Raw genomic sequence first — 18,915 nt, 5'->3', positions numbered from 1 at the left:
TACAAGAGACTAGCACTGTGTCAATGGACAATTATAGAGTTTAAGTTCATTATACTAAGATATTTGACCACAGAATGCCATGATTGAACAATTAAAATCAAGTATTCCAGAAAGCGGTAATAATGCAAAATACAAAAAATGGTACATACATAGTGTGCAGAACGGACCAATCAGCTGTGAGCTCAAGTTCATCAATGGTTAAATCGGTGAATAATCTATATCATACTTAATTTTCAACGGAAATCCACTGGTATAAACATTTACTTATTATAGAATTATTATTGTAATGCTTTTCTTGCTAAAATGGTGCATACATTTGGTTATAAACAAAAGTATTTAAATAAGTAGACCAGAAAAATCACGAGCTGGCTTAAATGCAACAGTCAGAAGTTATTTAAAAAGGTACACTGCAAAAAATGATTTTGGGGGTGTTAAGGAAATAAAATGTTTAGTTTCCCTAATAATTTTGGGTAGATTTACTTAATAATTAACAGTAAAATATTTCTTAAATTAGCAGCAGTAAATTTCATTTGATAAAATTACACAACATGTCCTCTAATAATTTAATTAAAAACTACCACATACAAATGCCTAATAAAAGTGTATTAAAATCAATTTCATTCACATTATCCACGATGAGAAGAGGCCGGTGACAGAAATAACCGACATCCAGCAGGATCGATAGAAAAATCTCATTTGGACACAGAATTTAAGGTAAGACATATATATATATATATATATATATATATATATATATATATATATATATATTTTTTTTTTTTTTAAATATACATTTTCTTTGTGTTTTTGATATTATACTCTGCAAATTGAAAGGAAATTGACATTTTATGCAAGTTTTTGGTTTTATCCGATTGGCAAGGCTTTACAAGTTTATATAAGGTCCGCTGTCAGCTCAGGATCATTTTACAAAAGGCTGTATGAAATCCTTTATTGTGGGATAAGATAATGTGATAAAGTAACATTCAATTTGTTGTTTTGTAATTAAAGCATGACCAAGATTTACGTTATCGTGCGGTGCACATTTTGAATCGGGAGTATTTCTGACGCTGCAGGTTTTGCCGCCATTTTGGAATTCAAATCGAGGGAAGCCAGAAATATTGGCAGACAAGATGCTTTTGTGTTGTGGGTAAGTAGAAAAGCACATTTCTGTTTAGATACTAAAGACATGACTATTTTCATGCATGTTTATCGTGTTATGGATTTCTGAATCTGAAAATATTTCTGTTTTTCCATGCATACTACTCATGCTCGTCCTGCTGTTAAAAAAATCACGGAAAGTTTCCAGCGTCTCACTGAGGCTCAGATGTGTTTTATATTAACAATGAAAGAATCATTGTTCTTCCACTGTTGGACTGGGATTCAAGGATGGACTAGACATCAGGATTAAACCGTGCAGCGCATCTGCCGGCCGCAGTGTGAGAGCAGAACGGGACAACCAAAGGTCTCTCACCTGAGCAGCCCTGATGAACCTGCATTGCACTCGCGCCCTCATGTACAGTGGTAAACACAGAGCGAACTGCGCAGCCCATTTGAATTCTGTCTTTTCTTTTGCTATCATTTTAAGGACAATGAAGTACTGACTAAATACAGCAAGAAGGATTGTGCTCTGTTAATACGATTTGTTTTTAAAGAACTGGATGCCAGATCAGATGTGATTTTTATGTATTACAGTTTTACTGTATTGTGCATTTAAAAACTCAAAGATGATTCTCTGTGAAATATTTTTGTTTAGTCAACCCATTTGTACACATGGTGGTCAATAAATATGATTAAAAATGACTTTTGTGTTCCTTGTGAGTAGGCTAATGGAAGTAGATTTAGTTAAGTGTAGTCTAAAAAATCTACAATTATTATTAGGTAAATTGCACTAACTATCTAAGTTATATTAGCTAGACTTTACCTGATATTCTTAACCTATATATTGCATGCTAAAATTTAGAAAATGTACTCAATACAAGTTGATGCAAACTGTGCATTTTTATAGCGTAACAAATAAAATGAACAGCAGAAAGATTCACATGTATATTATTTGGTAATAGAAAATCATTCTATTTTTAGACAGACGGGATCATAAAAGTGGCTGGAGTAACTACGCGATGCACCAAACAGATGCTTACATTGTCGACAGTGTCATTAATAATAATGGGAGAGCTATGCTTTTAAAATGACACCATTCACCGACACCAGCTGAATATTCAAAGGTTTCTAAGTTGGCAAAGTGCATTAAGAACAAAGAACTACAATAACAAATAGATTAAATAATAAATTCATAAATTCATACAAAGAATCTGTAGTAGTCATTGTGCCTAAAATGCAATTTAATCAGTTTCATAGTCAAAAGGGGGAATCAACTGCATCACAATTTGGTGCAATACCAAAATGGATCTAATATCAAAGGATGAGAAAGACTACCAGTCTCCATGAGTAAATTTAATCATTTAAAGAGCCCATGAAATCAAAACTGAAATTGTGTGGCTTTTAGTCCATGTTTATTAGCTTTGAATATACAGTATGTTAGTGAGCTCCTTAAAGTTGACAAAATTAACCTCTATCTGAAACACACATTTAAAGCTGAAGTGTGTAACGGTTTTTGGTGCTAAAATATTTTCGCCTATCCTGTCTTAATATGGAGAGACAACTATAAATAAGCCATTTGCAGGTTAAATTTCTGTCTCTGTGGTGCTATAAAAATTCCTCTTTGTTGTGAGAACAAAATTAACCAGTTATTAACTGGTTACCAGCATTTAAAAATAATATTTTTACTCCAGAACAATTGAAGGGGATTTTGTTCCCATTTTCGGTTACATTTGGTTTCCGTTTTTAGTCCCTAGTCATGTGATAGATTCAACCCAAAACAATCAAGATGACAGCCCATCTAGTAGCGGTGTCATTGTGCCTGCTATCCTTTTTAAAAGTGTTGTAAAAGATACATTTTAGTTTTATAACCTTCACATTGCATTCCTTCAAAGGTGACAGAAAGTTTACTCGGAATTGCTGTCTGGTGGAGGAACATGAGGATAATTGCGTTCCAGGGCCATGCTTCTTAAGTATTTTCTTTTTCTTTTTTCGCATGAATAGTAAGGGGCTTAAAGCATTTTTAGACGCATCAGTGTGGGCGAGCAACTTTTGGAAAATGTATAAAAATGGCAGTGTGGATGGAAAATATTTCGAAAATGAAAGCGCTTCTCTTTGGGGAAAATGGACCAAAAGTTTGTTGACTTATCTTGTACTAAACAGATTTTGGTCCAGTCAAATGCTCTCTAGAATGTGAATGTCCCTCTCCAAAATACTGCGACTGACAAGCAAGTAGCAAATCATGGTTCATGGTTGTGACACACAGTAGCTAAAAAAAACTGATGAGTCCATTGAAACGCCCAAATGTCCTGTTTCAATACGGAATATTTTGACACAAGAAAGAAAACTGCACTTATCAAACTATTTCAGTCTTCAAGGAAAAGGAGAGAAACAGCTCACTCAAAAGAGTACCCACCTACCCTTTCAAAAATACACAATGTAACCCATCCAATGCCTCTATTACACATACACTATATTGCCAAAAGTATTCGCTCACCCATCCAAATAATTGAATTCAGGTGTTCCAATCACTTCCATGGCCACAGGTGTATAAAATGAAGCACCTAGGCATGCAGACTGCTTCTACAAACATTTGTGAAAGAATGGGCCGCTCTCAGGAGCTCAGTGAATTCCAACGTGGTACTGTGATAGGATGCCACCTGTGCAACAAGTCCAGTCATGAAATTTCCTCACTACTAAATATTCCACAGTCAACTGTCAGTGGTATTATAACAAAGTGGAAGCGATTGGGAATGACAGCAACTCAGCCACGAAGTGGTAGGCCACGTAAAATGACAGAGCGGGGTCAGCGGATGCTGAGGCGCATAGTGCGCAGAGGTCGCCAACTTTCTGCAGAGTCAATCGCTACAGACTTCAAGTTCATGTGGCCTTCAGATTAGCTCAAGAACAGTGCGTAGAGAGCTTCATGGAATGGGTTTCCATGGCTGAGCAGCTGCATCCAAGCCATACATCACCAAGTGCAATGCAAAGCGTCGGATGCAGTGGTGTAAAGCACGCCGCCACTGGACTCTAGAGCAGTGGAGACGTGTTCTCTGGAGTGACAAATCACGCTTCTCCATCTGGCAATCTGATGGACGAGTCTGGGTTTGGTGGTTGCCAGGAGAACGGTACTTGTCTGACTGCATTGTGCCAACTGTGAAGTTTGGTGGAGGGGGGATTATGGTGTGGGGTTGTTTTTCAGGAGCTGGGCTTGGCCCCTTAGTTCCAGTGAAAGCAAATCTGAATGCTTCAGTATACCAAGAGATTTTGGACAATTCCATGCTCCCAACTTTGTGAGAACAGTTTGGGGATGGCCCCTTCCTGTTCCAACATGACTGCGCACCAGTGCACAAAGCAAGGTCCATAAAGACATGGATGAGTGAGTCTGGTGTGGAAGAACTTGACTGGCCTGCACAGAGTCCTGACATCAACCCGATAGAGCACGTTTGGGATGAATTAGAGCGAAGACTGCGAGCCAGGCCTTCTCGTCCAACATCAGCGTCTGACCTCACAAATGTGCTTCTGGAAGAATGGTCAAAAATTCCCATAAACACACTCCTAAACCTTGTGGAAATCCTTCCCAGAAGAGTTGAAGCTGTTATAGCTGCAAAGGGTGGGCCGACGTCATATTAAACCCTATGGATTAAGAATGGGATGTCACTTAAGTTCATATGTGTCTAAAGGCAGATGAGCGAATACTTTTGGCAATATAGTGTACGTAATGACCTCTGCACTGATGGTAATGGTCTGAACTTTGAACTTGGGCTATTCCTGTCTATCTGGCACCAGCTCATACTTTCTCCTGTCATTAGCACTGCTGTGAGAGAGCCGTCTGAAACACTGATGACTCTGGCCAAGTGCCTCAACCCAGACTATATATAAACACAACAGGGGACGACACTGACAAAAAACAACCTGGATCTGCTCCAAACTCTCTTTACCAGTTGTACACTCAGTCTGCCCTCTCTTGCTTGCCTTTTGAAGTGCACACAGCCGGACAGGGCCAAACTAAGCGTAAGTACTCTATTTCAGAGTCAATCAGACACTGTGGAGGAATTAGGTCAGTGAAAGTGTAGGAGAGGGTGCTTGCTTTCCTGTCATGGGTCAGTGGTTGTTAAACCGATGAGACTTCCGTTCCATCACTAAGCCCATTACTGTTACAGATAGCCAACTCCACACTCAGTGAATAAGCAAGCTCTCAACTGTACACGCTCCACGATAAACACATGACCCTTTCTTTAACTTTGGGCACTTTTATGTCCCATTGGTTGATTTCAAAGTTTTACTTTATGTTACATAAAGGTCACTTTAAAACTTGGAAACTTTTTACCGTGCTTTGATCATTTATTTTTGTATCTTTTGAAATGTCTGTTATCAGAGGCAGAGGGTGAGCTAAAGGCAGGGTAAGGCTTTGTGCCCCACCCCTCTTTATTCAGTGCACTCTTGTAAACAAACTGGTACTTATACAGGCTTTTGGAACGCTCCTGAGGACTCAACAGCTTTAAAGATATGTTACATTTCGATTAGCTTCTTTCAGACAGTTCATGTAAATGAACCAGTTACAATAAACAATTACGTTGGGAACTCTGATTCATTTTAGTGAGGCAGTTCTTTTGGACAGTTCGTGTAAATGAACATTCATATAAATGATTCACTGATTCACTTGAGCCCTGTGCAGCCTTAAAGGGACTTTGCCCTTCTCTTTTGAAGTGAAATATTTAGGATTTTGCTGCTGTTTATCACTATATGTAGATTCAGTTATATAAAAGAATGTGTTTTCTAGTTTGTCAGTGTATATTAAATATAAATGTATGTTCAATGTAATGTTACCCTATTTGTTTAACCCTTTTGAAAGTGTATTATGGTTTGGTGAAACTGTGGTTTTGATACAATTAACCATGGTTTAACTACAGTAATAATGTAGTATCCATAGAGTAACCACGGATTTACTGTAAAAATATTGTAGTAACCATGACTGTGATAACCATAGTTAATTTTGTGGTCACTATGGTTTTTCAACAAATACCATGGTTAAATGACAATGGTCAGTTTTCATAAGGGAATGTCACTGTCATTAAATGCATAACTATCAGGTGATATTTATGAGTTCTGCAATCAGAATTGATTTCAGAATTATGTCATCCAATCTAACAATATTTTCTTCTTTAAATAGCTTCAATGTAGTTAGCTACTTTTAGTACTTTAGTTAGTAGCTTGTAGTGTAGCAAACTACTTTTTGAAAAGAGTACTTGACTGTAGTATAACTACTTTAAGTTATGATCAGCTTGAAGCTTGAGAAGTGACAGTAGTAGCTTCACCAGCACTGATAAAAAGCCATAATACTGTATATGTGTGGATAGCACAACTCTGATCATTTGGTCTTGGAAGAATCTGATGAGAAATGTTTGAGTTAAAAGTGAAATCTCTGAATTTTAATTCCCAGTTTGAGACATTCTAGCAATCTCTTCTGAAACATGTGAGATTACTGGGGTCTTTTTCTCAAAGAAAAATCTGGAGACTTCAGCAAGTCTTTCTCCACTCAATCTCAATGCTGGCAACAATTGAACAATTAAGATATCTCATTTGTGATTCTTCTCACCAGTGCAAAAATGAAGCTCGTTTTAAGATTGGCACAGTGCAGCTCAGTGCTGTCTGATTGAGTCTATGTGAAGCGTGTCCTTCACGTTTCTTTCAGGGTGTGTCTCGGGGGACAGACTTGGTTCGAGCCCCGTCTGAGCAGTGATTTATCGGTCCCATCTTGTCCCATTAATGTGTGTCTGTTGCTGGTTTTTCCCACAATGAAAAACTCCTCCTCTCTCTCTCTCTCTCTCTCTCTCTCTCTCTCTCTCTCTCTCTCTACTCATCTTCTCTATAATAAACCTTCACCTCCCTCGTTTCCTGCTAATAGCTCAGCATGGAGGCCCCTAGTGCCGGCTAGCATGCACCACCCCAGCTCTGGCACCGCAGCAGTCTCGCTCCATCTGTTTTTCGGTGGTGGGGTCACACCGGAGTGGAGACCTTTCCTCCACCCAGTGCTATATTTCATGACACCACTGTGATTTAAATCACACACAGACCTGCCCTGATTACCAACGTAACCCAGAGAAAGAGGCTGCATATGCTAATGAAGGAACACTTCAACATACCAACCATAAGAAAGAGAGAGAGAGAGAGAGAAAGAGAGAGTTAAACACCCAACAGGGAATATGAAGTGGAGGTGAGATATAAAGAGTGATAAACAGAAAAATATAGTGTATATGATAGATGAGTTGAGAGATTTCTGAGGCAATTGAAATTAAGACAGAACCATTAAGACTGGCTGATGCCAGTGAGGAAGCTGGGTTGTACAAAGGATGTCTAAGATACCTAGAGTTCTCTATCCATTAGTATTCCCATTCATCTCAATGGCAGTACTCGACTGGGCATGCCACCCCAGAAGTACACAACCTTCTTGATATCATCTTTGCAAATGTGTGCACAGTTCTGGGCACGTTTCTTTTTTTTTTTCTTTTTCTTTTTTTTTCTTCTTTTAAATAGAGCACAACAGTGCCCCCTCACTTTTCCAGTTGCCTTGGTTTTCGGAAGTGTTTTCCCCAAATTTCTTCCAAAGGGATTTCAAAAACTACTTCATAAAAGAGTTGTAAGCCATGAACCAAACTAACCAGCTTCGAGGTGAATCACAACACTACAAACTTTGATTTGAAGCAAAATAACAAAGGTGCTATAGTGATATGATAGGTGTGGGTTAGAAACAGATCAATATTTAAGTCCTTTTTTACTGTAAATCTACACATTCACTTTCACATTCAGCCACTTACTGGTTTAGCTGATAGTAAACTATATTTACTAGATTTATAGAATTTATAGTAAACAAGGACTTAAATATTGATCTGTTTCTCACCCACACCTATCATATTACTTCTGAAGACATGGAATAAATCACTGGAGTTATATGGATTACTTTTATGCTGCTTTTATGTGCTTTTTGCAGCTTCAAGGTTTTGGTACCCATTCGCTTGCATTGTATGGACCTACAGAGCTGAAATATTCTTCTAAAAATCTTCATTTGTGTTCTGCAGAAGAAAGAAAGTCATACACGTCTGGGATGGCACAAGGGTGAGAAACCCTTTTGGGTGAACTAGCCTTTTAAGCACGATTTTTAAACAATGAAGTTGAAATAATGCAGACTGATGGCTTGAACAGAATCTTATCGCATCAGTTTTGAGATGAAATGTCCACTGTGTGGCGCTAAAAGCAAGTTAAATGTTTTCCCAAACAAGTGAGTTTTTAAAGGTTAATGTTCTATTGAGTTTAAAATCAACAAACCTGACCTCCCGACCCTAAACCTTAAACCTAAACCTAATCGATAATGTCAGAAAAAGCAAATGTGAGATGAAAAGCATGACCACGTCATTTTGTGGTGTTTCTATGACACTTTGGGTTCATGTGTGGACTCGTGTGCTCTTCAGGACTCGTACCCCACTCCTTTACATCACAAGTGCAACGCTCTATCAGTCGAGCTACTACACAGTTTGATCACACTCGAACAAGCTTGTAAATGTAGTTAATTATATAATGCAAACGTTAAATTGAGTCATGTGTTTAGATGTCATAAGATAGCATTGTGTGAGGAACATGATGGAAAGTAAGTGTTTATGAACTGATAATCTGCTGTTTTACGTTTGATTTGTGTGAAAGTGAATGAAAGTCATTGTTGTTGTAGCACATAAGATGCCTTAAAATTCTGCCAACATAGGCAAACTCTTTAGGTTTTGGAACAAAGCCATTATCCATATGTTCTGGTGAAGCTAACAGCATCAACATCAACAATATTCCTATTGTAATTCCAATAAATGAAACTTGTGGGGTCAAATATTGACCTAGTTTAGGACTAATCTTTAGTAACACATTTTACATGGAAAAGGTCTCTCTAAAACACATATCTGGGATTTCAGGATCTCATTTTGAGATTCTATGACCTTTTAAGCCATTCTTGGGGCTGTAGCCAATTAAAGAGGGATATCTATTTTAGCAGGACAACACTTACAACTGTTACAGTGGTATTAGAGGATATTTTCATACCATTAGGGTGGGGAATTTTTGCCCACCAGCCACAGTGGCTGTTGAATGCTGAATTTTACCAGCTACTCAGTTTTATTTATTTTTTATTCAGATTTACAAAATAACTCAATATATGCATGAAATTAAACAAAAATGCCAAGACCTCTTTAAGCTGACCAAAGAAAGCAACTCAGTTCTCCTGTTGATCCACTTCAGTCTACTCTGCATTCACACTGTTGTTCCCTATCTGTCACTCACTCAACGTTGTGTCAATGTAGTGACACTAGGGGTCACTCTTGGGAGCCCCAAACACCTCTACTTTTTTGAAAATAGGCCAATGAGAATTGGCGAGTGGAATTTGCATGCCACTCCCCCGGACATACGGGTATAAAAGGAGCTGGTATGCAACCACTCATTTAGATTTTCTCTTTGGAACCGAGTGGTTCTATTCATTGAAGCTGAATTCATCCGCGAAGTTCATTCACCTCATCTGCTGGATTCTACAGCGCATTTCAGCGGTTTCTCCCTCTCTGCACCTGTGGAGTACAGAGAACGCCCCTGGGTGCTTCGGCAGAAACAACTAAAAGAGTATATTCTAAAAAAAGAGTATATTTTCTTTCTAAAAGTGCGGCACACACGGAACGTCTTTTTAAAGATGCCTTTCCGTTTGTGTGTTATTCCTGGTTACGTGTCTGGGCGCTGCCCAAGTGGAAACATCATTCGTGGATGGGTCTCATTACGAGAACATGACCATGGCAACGTTGCGGTCACGGCTTGCATTAGTAAGAAAGCAAGCCACCCCAGTGGCTCCCCGCCTCGGTCCTTCTACTTACGGGTATGATGCCATGCCGGTTAGCACTGGGGGCGATTTTGGGGACCACCTCCGCCGGGAATCCCCCCACGGACCTCCCATTCCCCAGCACGCTTGCTTGCCCCGGTTGGGCGCTCGGATGAGATTGCCGGCTCATCTCAGGGTGAGTTCGACCTCTCGTTCAGAGCCCGGGAAGAAGACAAGTTATCGAGTATCGCATCAGAGAGCGGGCTCGTCCAGTCAAACGCAGAGGCTTCAACTGTGCTTCCTCCTTCGGGAAATGGTCACCCAGTCCCAGGCCGGCGCAGAAATGACGAACATGCTTTCCCGGACGGCCGCGAGCGTCAGGCTAGAGTGGAACCCTCCACTCTCCCCTGAACCCTCGTGGCTCGACGATTGGTTCCTGGGCTCAGGGCGCCGGCCACGCCCCGCCCCATTCCTTTCTTCCCAGAAGTGCATGAGGAGCTGACAAGATCGTGGGAGGCACCTTTTACTGCCCGGTCCCGGTCTTTCAGCTCCCCCGCTCTCGCTACCCTCGATAGCGGAGCTGCCAGGGGGTATTTGGTGATCCCCCAGGTGGATAAGTTTGTCCCTGATGGCCTGTAGGTTTACGTTGTCCCTGACGGCTAAGGCCTATGGTGCCACTGGACAAGCTGCCTCCACCCTGCATGCCATGGCTCTCCTGCAAGTACACCAAGCCAAGGCGCTAAAAGAACTGCACGAGGTTATTTTTGACCCGGGATTGATACAGGAACTGCGCTCGGCGACCAACCTCGCTCTCTGGGCGACGGAGGTCACGACGCGGTCTCTTGGGCAGGTGATGTCCACCCTGGTGGTCCAGGAGCGCCAACTTTGGCTCAACTTGGTTGAGATGTGAAAGGCTGACAAGGCATGTTTCCTTGATGCCCCCATCTCCCAGGTTGGCCTATTCGGCGACACCGTTGAGGATTTTGCCCAGCAGTTCTCGGCGGTGAAGCAGCAGATGGAGGCCATACAGCACATCCTGCCCCAGCGGCTCAAGCCCCACACCATGTCTGCTCATCACCAAGGGCGTCCTCCTGCAACTACAACACCGGCTCTGCCGCAGCCCGCCCCCATAGTCCAGCACAGGAAGCAGACGCCACCCATCTCACGGCCAGCTGCCAAGAACCCAAGGAAGGCTTCGAAAGAGCGGTTTTCTTGTTTCCTGGGTCACATGTCCGGTGCGCATGGCCGTCATCACGACCACTTTCCACCGTCCCATCTTTGCAGGTATGGCGCTCCAGCGGCGGTCCCCCTGCCCCTGTGTGCCCAGCTGTGGCACAAACACGCCCACACGGGATTGGGTCCGGAGGACTGCGGGGATGAGACTCCTCCTCCCCCTTCCTCGGCCAATCTTATGGTGGGCGGCAGGAGCCAGGTAAGTGCTTCGATGTCCCTGGACTCAGCATGGCCATGGGGCTCGAATCCCCTCGACATGGCATCTCGAGCTCCGCCCTGCCGTGAGGCCCCACCCGCCGGTACGTCCGACGTGATCATTCCCTTGGTCCCCCTCGCCCGGAGTTTGTGCGCTTGGCTCGTGCTTTCCAACTCGTCGTGATGGCTGACCCGGACCGTCTGACTCGGCTTCGCGATTCAGTTCACCAGGTGCCCACCCAGGTTCAGCGGCATCCGCTTCACCTCGGTGAAGGGCGAGAACGCCGCTACCTTGCATGCAGAGATCACTACCCTTCTGCGCAAGGGCGCGATAGAGCCTGTCCCTCCAGCCGAGATGAAGAAAGGGTTCTACAGCCATTACTTCATCATACCGAAGAAAAGCGGTGGGTTGCGACCAATCCTGGACCTGCGAGTACTGAACCGGCCTTTACACAGACTCCTGTTCAAGATGCTGATGCAAAAACGCATTCTAGCGAGCGTCTGGCATCAAGATTGGTTTGCGGCGGTAGACATGAAGGTTTGGAGTTGGACTCAGTCTCGATGATAGCGCACCTCACGAACGAGCGAGCACAGTTGGTGCTGAACTGTCTGAAGGCGTTCAGATGGAGAACAGCGGTTACACTGAAACTTTTTTAGAGGCTCCTGGGGCATATGGCATCCTCAGCGGCGGCCACATTGCTCGGGTTGATGCATATGAGACCGCGTCAGCACTGGCTTCAGACTCGAGTCCCGAGATGTGCATGGTGCCACAGGACACATTGTGTGACCATCACGCCAATCTGTCGCCGCCTCTTCAGCCCTTGGACCAACTACAGGCAGGGGTTCCCCTAAAGAAGGTCTCCAGGCATGTCGTGGTTACAACAGACGCCTCCAAGATGGGCCGGGGCGCCATATGCAATGGGCACACAGCCACCGGCTCCTGGACTGGCCCGCGGCTGTGTTGGCACATCAACTGCCTAAAGTTGTTGGCAGTACTGCTCGCCCTGTGGAGGTTTTGGCCATTGATACAGGGCAAACACGTGTTGGTCCGGACAGACAACACAGCGATGGTAGCGTACATCAACTGCCAAGGCGGTCTACACTCCCATTGCTTGTCACAACTTGCCCGCTGTCTCCTCCTCTGGAGTCAGTAGTGCCTCAAGTCGCTACGAGCCACTCACATCCTGGGTGACCTCAACACCGCAGTAGACGCGTTGTCACGTCAGGTTACCCTCAGGGGAGAGTGGAGACTCCACCCTCAGGTGGTCCAGCTGATTTGAAGTCAATTTGGTCAAGCACAGGTGGACCTATTTGCTTCCCGGGAATCCTCCCACTGCCCGCTTTGGTACGCCCTGACCGAGGCACCCCTTGGTATAGATGCGCTGGTACACAGCTGGCCCCCTGGACTAGGCAAATACGCGTTTCCCCAAGGGAGCCTACTTGCACAGACCCTGTGCATGGTCAGGGAGCACGAGGAGCAGATCATGCTAGTAGCACCCTACTGGCCCACCATGGTTCTCGGATCTCACGCTCCTTGCGACAGCCCCCCCCCACCCGCGAAATTCCCCTGAGGAAGGACCTTCTTTCTCAGGGACGGGGCACCATCTGGCACCCACGACCAGACCTCTGGAATCTCCATGTCTGGTCCCTGGACAGGATGCAGAAGACCTAGGTGGCCTACCACCCACGGTGGTAGACATGATCACTCAGGCTAGGGCTCCCTCTACGAAGCACCTGTATGCCTTCAAGTAGCATCTGTTCGTTAAGTGTTGTTCTTCCCGACGCGAAGACCCCCAGAGATGCGCAGTCAGTTCAGTGCTTTCCTTCCTGCAGGAGAGGCTGTAGGGGCTGTCCCCCTCCACCCTGAAGGTGTATGTAGTCGCTATTTCGGCTCATCACGATGCAGTAGATAGTAAGTATTTGGGGAAGCATGACTTGATCATCTGGTTCCTGAGAGGCGCTAGGAGGTTGAATCCCTCCAGACCGCACCTCGTCCCCTCGTGGGACCTCTCTGAAGTCCTTCGGGGTCTACAGGGAGCTCCCTTTGAGCCCTTGAAGTCAGCTGAGCTTAAGGCACTCTCTTTGAAGACTGCCCTCCTGACTGCGCTAACTTCCATCAAAAGGGTAGGGGACCTGCAGGCGTTCTCTGTCAGCGAATTGTGCCTGGAGTTCAGTCCGGGTTACTCTCACGTGATCCTGAGACCCCGACCGGGCTATGTGCCCAAGGTTCCCAAGACCCCTTTTAGGGATCAGGTGGTGAACCTGCAAGCGCTGCCCCAGGAGGAGGCAGACCCAGCCTTGGCATTGCTGTGTCTGGTGTGAGCTTTACGCATCTATTTGGATCACACGCAGAGCCTTAGAAGCTCCGAGCAGCTCTTTGTTTGCTTTGGTGGACAGCGGAAAGGAAGCGCTGTCTCCAAACAGAGGATCGCCCACTGGGTCATTGACGCCATCACGATGGCATATCAGAACGAGCCCACTCCACCAGGAGTGTGGCGGCCTCCTGGGCCCTGGACATTGGCGCCTCTTTGGCAGACATCTGCAGAGCAGCAGGCCGGGCAACACCCAACACCAAACACGAGGTTCTACAATCTCCGGGTTGAGCCGGTCTCGTCCCATGTATTGGCAGGCACGAGCAGGTAAGTTCCGGGACAAACTGGCCAGGTGTACCGCTTGCGCATAGCACCTTTCCCCTCCCTTGAGGTGAAGATGTGCGCTTTTGACTCCCAGTCATGTTCACAAACTGTGATCCCTGGATGACTTTCCTCCTTAGCCCTCTGGCAGTTGAGTTTGTGGAGAAACTTGCTGACCGGCCCAGTACGTGTGCTAATGAGCCCCTGTACTGAGGTAGGTGCTCCATATGTGCTGGTTCCCCAAAGGTGACCCCATGTGATATCTTCCACAAAATCGTTTCCCTGATGACAAACTGTGTCTTCCTTGGGCAGAGGCCCCTCTACCCCCGGTCACCATGCTCTGTAGAAACTCCTCCCCCTTCGGTTAGGACCTACCATGGGACCTCTCCACATGACATACTTCCGACAAGACTCGGTAAGACCATGTGACGTATTCCACTCAAAATACCCCCCCCCCCCTTTTTGGGTGGGGTGTGGTCTCTGTGGTGTCTTCCCCTTGGGAGGGACACCCCCTGACGCAGACACTTATGGCTCCCAGTCAGTTAACAAATTCCACTCTTTTTGGGGAGAAAGGAGAGAGAAAAGAGGCCTCGGCTGGGCTACAATTCTAAATGATTTTCAGCTATTTTTTGTGCTGTTCTGTCATTTTTAAATTGTATTTATCGTATATTAAATAGACTACATTACACAGTGATGTGTATTTGTTTTTATTTTGATTATACCAGCACATGTATCATCAATATCAATAATCTTTAATAGTTTTAAATAGCCAAACTTCTTAACTGTTCATGAATTTACATTTACTGCTTGTAATGAATTATTTTTCATATGTTTATGTGTGTGAATTCATGTTGTGAATTCAGAACTTCCACTTACTAAATAAAAAAAAAAAAAAAACAGAAGGTGAAATTTTGCAACTCTAAATAATGTCCAGTGTTGTAATTTTTACCCCAAATCAAAATAAGCATAAAAATATTTTTTGTTTGTTTTGTTTGTTTGCTACCAGTGGCTTCCTTAAGTCATGACACACAAATGTATTACCCTGTCTGTCACTCACTCGAAGTTGTGTCGATGTAGTGACACTAGGGGTCACTCTTGGGAGCCCCAAACAACTCTGATCTTTCAGAAAAGGCCAATGAGAATTGGCGAGTGGAATTTGCATGCCACACCCCCAGACATACGGGTATAAAAGGAGCTGGCTCGCAACCACTCATTCAGATTTTTTCTTCGGAGCAGAGCAGTTGATTCTCACACAGCTGAACTTCACTGCCAGTCCATTCACCTCTTTAAGAAGCGTATCCTGTTGGATATATGGCGCATTTCAGCGGCTTTCTCTCCTTCTGTACGATCAGTGCAGAGTACGCCCCTGGGCACTTCAACAGCCTCTAAAAGTGTATATATTCTGAGAAATAAGAGTATATTTTCCTCTAAAAGATCACACACTGATGGACAGCGTCTTTTTAAAGATGCCTTTCCCTCTTTGTGTAATTCCTGGGTGCAGTCGATATCTCTCCACCTCCGACCGCCACGATCGCTACCTCACGTGCCTGGGCCGTAATCACATTGAGGCAGCGTTCGCAGATGGTTCATGTTCTCATTGTGAGAACATGACCATGGCAACGTTGCGGTCACGGCTTTCCTTCTTCCGCGGGAAAGCCACTCCAGCCGCCCCCTGCACCAGGCCTTCTACCTATGGGTAAGAGGCCGGCTCGGTTGACGCTGGAGGCGATTTGGGGGCTCCAATGGGTACGGCTCCACCGGGTAATCGCCCGCGGACCGCCCATTCCCCAGCACGCTTTTTGCACCTGTACAGTTCTGGGATGAGACAGGCAGCTCGTCTCAGTGCCAGCCTAATGTCTCTTTCGGAGCTCACAAGATAGATGAGGTTTCAATAGCAGCATCAGAGAGCACATTGGTGAGGTCGGACACCGAGGACTCGACTGGGCTGCCACCTTCGGGTGTGCCCGCCCAGTCTGAGGCCAATGCGGAGCTGACCACCATGCTTGCCCGGGCTGCTGCGAGTGTACCCTCGATGGCGGGGCAGCCGAGGGATATACAGAGATTCCTCAGGTGGACAAGGCGGTTGCAGTGCACCTGTGCCCGCAAAACGCCACGGCGGATTCATCCGGCACTCCCCTCCAGGGCCTGTAGGACTACGCTGTCTCTGGCGGCCAAAGCCTACAGTGCTGCTGAACAGGCCGCCTCTGCCCTGCATGCCATGGCCCTCCTGCAAGTACACCAGGCCAAGGCACTGAAAGAGCTGCAGAGGGTAGTCCTGATCCCGATGTGATGCAGGAGCTACGCTCAGCGACTGACCGTCACGGCGTGAGCACTCAGGCAGGCGATGTCCACCTTGGTGGTCCAGGAGCACCACATATAGCTGAATCTGGTCGAGATGAGGGACGCCGACAAGGTTCATTTCCTGTTCAAGTGCCCATTTCCCAGATCGGCCTATTCGGCGACAATGTCGAGGACTTTGCCAAGCAGTTCTCGGTGGTGAAGAAGCAGACTGAGGCGATATAGCACATCTTGCCCCGGCGTGGCTCAAGATCCCGTACCCCATCTGCTCGCTGAGGGCATCCCCCTGCGGCGGCGAAAGCCCAGGCGGCTCCGCCTCAGCCCGAGCCAAGTTCTTGGCCCCAGGGTAGAGCCCCCCGCAGGAAGTTGACGCCCCCCGCCTCACGGTCCGGCGCTAAGACCTAGAAGAAGGCTCCTAAGTGCCCCTGAGACGGATGACCCGAGGAAGTAGATGTCTGTCGGAACCCTGGAGCTGGTGTCCAGACCACTGCGTCCCCTGGTGGAGGGCCAGGAGGTGAATCTTTTGTTCCCTTTTGTTTTGTATTCGCTGCACCCCGGACGGGCTGCGGTACCCACAATGTCAAAATAAGAGCAGTTTCCTATCTCCAAAAAGGCCCTCCTTCTCTGTTGCCGACCCGCTCTATGCCAGGTGCACGGAGCAAGGTAAGTGCTTTGAGGTTCCCCTCAATGCAGCCACAACCTTGGGATGAAGCGAGGCTCCTTGACGTGGCGTCTCCTGCACCACGAGGACCCACCTCCAGGTACGTCAGATGCTATTGTCCCCTTAGTGCCCCTCGCCTGGAGTTTGGACGCGTGGCTAGCGCTCTCCAACCCATCGTGGTGGTTGGCCAGGGCCATCAGATTCAGTTCGTGCGAATGCCGCCGTCCTGCGTGCGGAGATGGCAGTCATTCGGCAGAAGGATGCAATAAAGCCTGTCCCTCCAGCCGAGATGAGGAAAGGGTTTTACAGCCGTTACTACATCGTGCCAAAGAAAGGCAGTGGGTTGTGGCCAATCTTGGACCTGTGAGTGCTGAACCAGGCCTTACACAGACTCCCGTTCAAGATGCTGACGCAGAAACACATTTTAGCGTGTGTCTAGCATCAAGATTGGTTTGCGGCGATGGACATGAAGGACGCATACTTCCACGTCTCGGTTCTACCTCGACACAGACCCTTCCTACGGTTTACTTTCAAGGGCTGGGCGTATCAGTTCAAGGTCCTCCCCTTTGGCTTGTCCCTGTTGCCTCACGTCTTCACGAAAGTCGCGGAGGCAGCCCTTGCCCTGCTAAGGGAAGTGGGCGTTCGCATCCTCAACTACCTCGACGACTGGCTGATTCTAGCTCACTCTCAAGACCTGTTGTGTGCGCACAGGGACCTGGTGCTCAGGCACCTCAGCCGTTTGTGGCCTCAGGTCAACTGGGAAAAGAGCAAGCTCTCCCCGCTTCAGAGCTTCTCTTTTCTCAGTCTCGACGATAGCGCACCTCACCAGTGAGAGCGTGCGCAGTCGGTGCTGAACTGCCTGAAGTCATTCAAGTGGAGAACAGTGGTTCCACTGAAACACTTTCAGAGGCTCCTGGGGCATATGGCATCCTCGGCAGTAGTCACGCTACTTGGGTTGATGCACATGAGACTCGAGTCCCAAGATGGGCATGGCACTGCAGCACACATTGCGTGTCCATCACACCGATTTGCCGCCACTTGTTCAGCCCTTGGACAGACCTTGCATTTCTGCGGGCAGGGGTTCCCCTACAGCAAGTGTCCAGGCGCATCGTGGTTATGACAGATGCCTCCAAGCTAGGCTGGGATGCCGTGTGCAATGGGCATGCAACCAGTTCCTGAAGAGGACCGCGACTGTTTTGGCATATCAAATACCTCAAGTTGCTGGCAGAACTGCTCACCCTGCGGAGGCTTTTGCCGTTGATCCAGAGCAAGCACGTGTTAGTCTGGATGGACAACACAGTGACAGTAGCATATATAAACTACCAAGGCAGCTTACGCTCACGTCGCATATCGCAACTTGCCTGCCGTCTCCTCCTCTGAGGTCGTTGTAGGCCACTCACATCCTGGGCAACCTCAACGCCCAGCAGACGTGCTGTCACAGCAGGTGACGCTCAGAGGAGAGCGGAGACTCCACCCCCAGTTGGTCCAGCTGATTTGGAGTCGATTCGACAAGGTACAGGTAGACCTGTTTGCTACTTTGGCAGACCCTGTGTAAGGTCATGGAGGATGAGGAACAGGTCATCCTCGTGGCACCATACTGGCCCACTCAGACCTGGTTCTCGGACCTCACGCTCCTCGCGACAGCACCTCCCTGGCGAATTCCCCTGAGGAAGGACCTTCTTTCTCAGGAACGGGGCACCGTCTGGCACCCGCACCCAGACCTCTGGAACCTCCATGTCTGGCCCTTGGATGGGACATGGAAGACCTAAGTGGTCTACCACTGGTGGTTGTGGACACGATCACTCAGGACAGGGCTCCCTCTACGAGGCAGCTATATGCCCTGAAGTGCCATTTGTTTGCAAATTGGTGTTCTTCCTGAGGCAAAGACCCCCAGAGATGCACAGTCAGGTCAATGCTTTCCTTCCTGCAAGAGAGGCTGGAGGGGCGGCTGTCCCCCTCCA

At 46.6% G+C, this 18,915-nt stretch overlaps 1 pseudogene; it reads right to left on the bottom strand.

The window, feature by feature from the left end:
• Window positions 1–18,915, bottom strand: part of LOC127416017 (laminin subunit alpha-2-like) — a 336,769-nt pseudogene that overhangs the window by 147,651 nt on the left and 170,203 nt on the right.

This window comes from Myxocyprinus asiaticus, chromosome 25, assembly GCF_019703515.2.
Source record: "Myxocyprinus asiaticus isolate MX2 ecotype Aquarium Trade chromosome 25, UBuf_Myxa_2, whole genome shotgun sequence".
In the NCBI taxonomy this organism is placed as follows: Eukaryota; Metazoa; Chordata; class Actinopteri; order Cypriniformes; family Catostomidae; genus Myxocyprinus; species Myxocyprinus asiaticus.
Note: the sequence above shows the minus strand (reverse complement) of the source record. Positions and strands in the feature narration are given on the sequence as shown.